Source organism: Dermacentor albipictus, chromosome 2 (genome assembly GCF_038994185.2).
Source record: "Dermacentor albipictus isolate Rhodes 1998 colony chromosome 2, USDA_Dalb.pri_finalv2, whole genome shotgun sequence".
NCBI classification, from domain to species: Eukaryota; Metazoa; Arthropoda; class Arachnida; order Ixodida; family Ixodidae; genus Dermacentor; species Dermacentor albipictus.
In genome coordinates this window covers 7,557,849-7,564,970 of record NC_091822.1, presented here as the reverse complement: position 1 = coordinate 7,564,970, position 7,122 = coordinate 7,557,849, and positions in this window count along the sequence as shown.

Genomic DNA, 7,122 nt, shown 5'->3' with positions numbered 1-7,122 from the left:
CAACTGTTTAATGAGGGTGAAAGCACTCGACATATATAGCCTTCCAAGACACCGCGCATGCGTACAAGGCAACATGGAGTACATAGTTTTATCAAAGTAGGCGTGATAGAAACTTCAGCTCAGCCTCGTAAAGAAAAACCGAAGTATCCCTAACACAGTTGGGACCCGCTTTCTTGATGTAGAAGGCTTCCAATGTTTCACGCGATGTCTGATGTTTGCCTCTACCCAGAATCCTCGCTTCGCGGAACCGTGGAACGCAATCGGTGCTGTCAGAAGAAGCATGGCCAGCGTTTCGTAAAGTGTGCCACAAACGTCGTGTATGAAATTCCTCTGTCCTGCGGAAAATTCCTACATTGGACAGACGGGGCGTTGTGTCAACGACCGGCTTAGGGAACATGCAAAAGGTATAAAAAATAATGAAGGTGAGCGACTTGTTGATCACTGCAGGGCTTGCACCGATTGCGTTCCACGGTTCCGCGAAGCGAGGATTCTGGGTAGAGGCAAACATCAGACATCGCGTGAAACATTGGAAGCCTTCTACATCAAGAAAGCGGGTCCTAACTGTGTTAGTGATACTTCGGTTTTTCTTTACGAGGCTGAGCTGAAGTTTCTATCACGCCTACTTTGATAAAACTATGCACTCCATGTTGCCTTGTACGCATGCGCGGTGTCTTGGAAGGCTATATATGTCGAGTGCTTTCACCCTCATTAAACAGTTGAAGTAGCGCCCGTGGTGTTGTCGTCTTTCTTGTGTGTGTTGTGTTTTTTGGCGCAAAATCTTTTCAGTATGCAAGATCACCAACTAGCCCAGCAGTTAACCCCTCAGGACAAATCGAACGTCGATTTCAAGGACGAGGAGCTGCGCGCCAACCACTGGCACACAATTGGACAACAGTTTGGCATGACAGGTGAGTAATTGGTGAACGTTTCTGAATGTTTGTTTCTTTGTTTATTTGTTTATTGACAAAACAACGCTCAAGAACGCTTGGTGCCAAGGCAAAAGGCGGCACTAAAAGCCACCTGACTAGGCCTTTGACACCAGACAGCACGCGCAGCACACAACATGAGCGCAACATGCTTCAAAACACACTGCATAATATCAAACACATACAAATAAAAATGCATGTACAGAGTATCAAACACGATAAAGCAAGATAAAGAAGAATGACAGAATTAGTCGTCAACACATTCATCATCAACAAGACACAGAACTATTAAGGCCAATGGACTACATTTATATTTGAAGAGAACAAAACAAATGTACAACAAAATTACAACTGTTGGAGGAAATACATTTTATTTAGTTTTCTGAAAGCAAGCAAGGAGGGAGCACTCTCTATTGTATCTAAAAACGATGGATAACAATTCAGTAGGTTCGGAATTTGCCATTTTAGTATTTGCATACCGTATCTAGTTCTCGTTTTAATCTTTACAATTTTTATTTCTGAAATAATATGGTGTCTCCGTATTTGTATATGTATGAAAAAACAGCTCACGATTTGCTTTTAATTCGAGAAATATCAATTCCAACAAACGCTGTTTCTATAACATTTCTATGTAAAGTATCCGGTTCTCGGCAAAGTATGGGGATGTAAGATCACGACTAGACCGGTTTTGAATGAATCGTATACTTTTCTTCTGCATTATGTATAGTCGTTCCAAATTATACTTTCATATAACCCCCCAAACTAGTAGACAATATTGTATACGGGAATGTACAGTACCAAAATAAAGTTGCCATTTTAATCTTATTGGCGACAACGTCCGAAATCTATTTAGCATTCCAATTGGTTTAGCAATGATGCCTTTTATAAAATTCACGTGACTTGTCCATCGAAGATTTTCATGAAATATTACCCCTAAAAACTTTTATTCTGGAGCCTGCTCTAATGGACACGATTTAAACGTTATAGAACTATCAAGGTGAACTGGTTTATTAACGGATGAGAAGACAATGTATTTGGTTTTCCTAACATTCAATAAGAGTTTATTTGCATCTATCCAGCAGGACAAATTTTGAAGCCATAAGTTAACAGTACGAGTGAGAGACGAAAGAATATTAGATGTAAAAAAAAAAAAACATTTGTATCATCTGCGTAAAGGACAATGTCTGTGGTCATGGGGATGTTGACAATATCATTTATATACAGTAAGAATATTGTTGTTCCTAATATAGATCCTTGCGGAACTCCATAACTTATGAATTCCGTATCCGACTGTGCATTCTTAATTACAATGAACTGAGTACGGTTAGTCAGGTAACTACGCAGTAACTTAAGTGGAAGTCCTCTTATTCCATAATAAGGTAACTTTGCAAACAGTATGGGATGTTTAATAGAATCGAAGGCTTTGTTAAAATCTAGGAAAATGCCTATTGTATACAGTTGATTTTGTATATTAGTTACAATTTTTTCTGTAATGTTTAATAATGCTGACTCAGTCGATTTACCTTGTTGAAATCCGTAGTGATATTCGGATATTAGGTTGTGCTTACATAAATGCTGAGAAATTCTAGGATTTATAACTTTCTCTGCTATTTTGGAAAATAGCGGAAGTACTGATATTGCTCTGTAGTTAGAAATACAGTCAAGAGGACCACCTTTATGCAGAACTGAAACCCTAGCAACTTTCATTTTATCCGGAAATATTCCTGTCAACAAAATAGTATTCATTAAGTGGCAAACTACATCGGATAGCAAATCCGAGACCGCTTTAATCGGGGCTGCTTTAATGCCATCGAAACCACACGAAACATTCCTTTTAAGACTGTTAATTATAGCAGCAATTTCAACTTCGGTAACCGGGTAAAGAAATAAAGTTTGTGGCAAATTGTCTTCCACATATGTTTCAAAATCCTCACAGGTGGTTCCTTCCGACGCTCCAAAAGTCAAAAAGTGTTGGTTAAACTCATTAGTGAGAGCCTTACCAGTTAATCTCTGCCCATCTATTTTCATTTCATGGGGGACGTCAGTTCGCGTTTTCCGCAGTAAGTCTGATAGTGCGCCAGGTTTTCTGAGGGTCATAATATATTTCGGCAAATTTACTAGCATAATAAGAAATTCCGGACTTCTTAATATCTGAGCTGAGCTTATTTCTGATCTCTTTAAATTCTACAAGCATTGCCAAGTCTCTGTGTTTTATAAATTTATGGAAGAGTTTATTTTTTTCTTTTATTCGACACAATAGCTCTCGGGTTATCCAAGGTTTTCTTGCTTTCTTACATTTCTTAATTATCTTGATCGGAAACGCACAATCATATGCTCCAATCATTTTATCAAGAAAGCCATCATATAGGTCATTAGGATTAGTCTCTTGCATTAATGTACCCCAGTCTATCAACAATACAAGTTGTCGAAACTTATCAATACAACTCGACGTTATAGGCCTAACAGTAATGCTTGTAGCTATGGGTGTCACCCTATGCACCGAGCGTTTCGGAGCAAAACGATAAAGAGACATATGGTCACTGATAGCAGTAGTAAGTACACCAGTATTAATATCGCTTTTATCGAGATTTGTGAGACATAAGTCAATCAGAGTCTCAGAATTGGCCGTTATGCGTGTGGGAACGTCAATAACATTTGAAAAACCATTTAACCTTATAATATCAACAAATTCTGTAACTAAATCCGTTTGGTTCAAAATGTTTATATTGAAATCCTCTAAAATAATTACTGCCGATGTGAAAGATGAAAAATACTCGAACATTGGTGCAAAAAAGCGGTAAAACCCCTCTAAGGATCCAGAGGGCGGGCGGTAGATAACTCCAAGTGTGAATACGTTAGCTGTGATGAAAAGGGACTCAAAATCTGGATTAACAACAGAGTATTCGGGTATAACATTATATGAAAATTCATTTTTGATGTAAAGGGCCACGCCACCACCCCTCCTGTTTTTTCTACATAGTGCCTCGCAATGGTTGCCATCGAGCTGTACGACATCCCAGTCACAAGTAAACCACGTTTCACTAAACGCCAGTACATCGAAATTGTAGTGTACAGAAGACAAAAAGGAGTGCAGTTCTTCCTCTTTGTTCCTTAAGCTCTGCGCATTTAAATGGTAATAAGAAAAAAAACTTGATTGCTTCTGTAGCACAGATACAACGTTGCGGAAAGATGCGATATCATGATAACGGCAGGAATCCTTTGCGACGGGCATTGGAAATCGCTATCGCATTTAAAGAACAAAGGCTTAACCATCTATACCATTTTTTCGAGGTCATGTTCGTTACGGATACGAATGACGCCATCGCCCTCGTCCTTACGGACAAGCACGTGCCCATTCTTTTGCCACACAAAACGATAGCATTTTTCTTCAGCCTTCTTTCACGCAAGCCACAGGAGGTGTTTGTTGAAAGCAGTCATGTTTTCAAAGATACGCATGTTAGGCTTTTTTAACTTAAGGACAGAGCGGCTCTGTAACCACGCTTCCCTAAGGGTGGTTGAACAAAACCGAACAATTACAACAGATTCTTTACCTGGCCGTGCTGGTAGTCGGTGAAGGGCGTCAACGCCGGCGCTCGTTATCTCGGGCAGCTCCAGTGATCGGGCCAGGTCGTTGATCTTTTCGAGCCAGTTTTCATTCTCAGTTTTTACAATACCATGAATTTCATTGTTCAGGCGTCGGCTGTACTGCTCTAGGTCATTCAGTTGATGCTTCATTTGCTCAACTACTGGCGAGGTACCCGATTCAATGCGTTCTACCCGCTTCTTCAGGGAAGTAACATGCTCGGCAGCATGTGCGAGCATGTCATTGTTTGTGCATACCATGCAGGCGAGCAGGCAGCGCGGGAATAGACGAACGTCCACGATTGCTGGCTCAAAATAGCCACGGATGGATCAGAAAATCTGCAGAACGGAGAGCGCGTGGTAACGAGAAGTATCGAATGGAACAAGACAATATTTGAAGTAGTAGCTTAGCGCAAATAAAACCACAGACACAAGGAAGACAGACAAGTAAGATCCTTGTGTCTGTGGTTTTATTTGCGCTAAGCTACTACTTCAAATATGGACGACCAACTAGCCCAACAGTCAACTCTTCTAGAACAAGACAAGGCGGGACTCCACGCGCCGTTGCCGCGTGCCGCAAAACGCGACTGTGGACTTGTCCGCGCGCGTCTGCCGCGCGGGCGCTTGCCGCGCGCGGCGTGTCGCATGCAGTTTTGGCCGCAAGTGTGGACGCACCTTTAGACCAAAAAGAACTTGTACTGGATGCTTTTCAACATAAACTACACATATTAGGCTTCTTCTTAGTTTGTTCGAAGGCTATGCACACCAAAAATTATACAAGCTTGTTAGCGAAATGCAATGACTACTGCGTTCGACGTGTTTTTCTACAAATGATTGGATCTTACTTGATGTACAGTAGGCAGATGATTCTAATCAACACAGACGCGTCCAAGTGAAAGGAACTTTTAGCGGGAGTGCCCCAGAGCAGTATTCTGTGACCCCTGTTATCTTGCATATACATAAATGACATTGCAAATATCGAGCCTTCCGTAAAGTATATGGGCTGATGATACAAGGGTACAGCGGTACAAACTGCACGAGATCAGAAAAACCTAATGAGCGTGACGCCACTGAGCTACTGGTGAAGTTATCGCCCTGGACACATGTAAACTCCAACAATAAAGGCTTCCCCAATTAAAAATATTTTGTTTATAGTGTAGGTTTGCAGGGGTAGGCTGAATCAAGTCGGTGCTATGGCGAAGCGGGCTAGCAAGCGCTTCTCGTTGTCTTCTTTTACCAGCTCCGCACCGAGTACTCTCAGCAGAATCACTCCCCTTCGGAAGAGTAGCCACACTGGCGACCTAAGGACAGCAGAACACAAGGGGGGTGATGGCAGTGCTTGAGCCGGGAGACGTGGACAATTTCCTGGCTGCAACAACGGTGTCCGGAAGACGCTTCCATCCTCCGATGAGGTTTTTACCGCGTGTTTTTTTCAGTACCCGATAGGGACAAAAAGTGAGACAGGCAGAATGAAGAGATGCCTCAACCAGCACTACTAATGTATCGCAGGTGGAAGAGGAAAGTCTAATAAAAGATAAAATAAAATTGCATAGTGCCAAATGGATATTTTGAATAAAAGATAAAAGAATAAAAATTTAGATGTGAAAGAAAAAAGAAGAGAAGAGAGATGGAGATAAGGTGAGGATGGGATAGGGAAGTGGGTTTAATAGAGGTAGTTAGAGAAAAAGGGAAAGCAAAGGTAGAGTGTATCACCATCAGCGTCCACGGCCAAGGGAACGGGCGGGGTGCGGGTTTCAGGGAATAAACGTATAACACTTAACTAAATACAAAATAAATGTTGGGACTTCTCTTGACTTACAACTTTGTCTTGTCTTCTTTGCTTGCTTGCGTTGTTTTGGTGAGGGTCTTCCTCAGGATATGTTGGCCAGGCCTTTTCCTGTGCCTGCTAAAGCTTAAGAACACATTTGTTATTTAATATACGTAGTAAGTATTTGTTATTTTTATTATGTTTTATATTTGTAGAAACTAGCTCAAACTCGACCTATTATTAAACATAAAAGAAAAATGTAGTGTATGTTTTTTTGCTGTTGTTTTCTTTAACAAAGTGCAACTAGATAAACTTTCCTATTGGTGTACATGAAGCTGTTTGCGCGGCCGAGTCGCAGGGGATATTCCCTCCACCTTGGACGTTCTGCCCTCGGCTTGTGGAAATATGAATATGGTTGGTTAATGTTTCGTATACAATGCACGCTGTGAATTCCATGTTCCAAATGTTCTTATACTTGCAAAATAATCTCGTTAACCTTCCTGACTATTTCACCTAAAATTTCCCTTGTTTTCTCGTTCTTGATTATTTCTGGTTTTCTTTTCGCTAGTGATTTGCCTAAATGCTTTCAGTTTACGAACACGCCCAACAAATGGCAATGCCTAAATGGTGTTCTAGTTTATTTATTTATTTCATTTCTTATTGATTTACAAACCTAGAGATAATGGTCAAAACTACTACAAGGTTTTCGGCACACACAATTTATGTTGCCCTAATACTAAACCGCTCGAGATAGACTGGGAATCTCCCATGTCCAGTAATCACTTGCGAACTATAATAGGTAGCAACAAAACATACCGGAATAACTTTAGAATTCTTTATCCATTG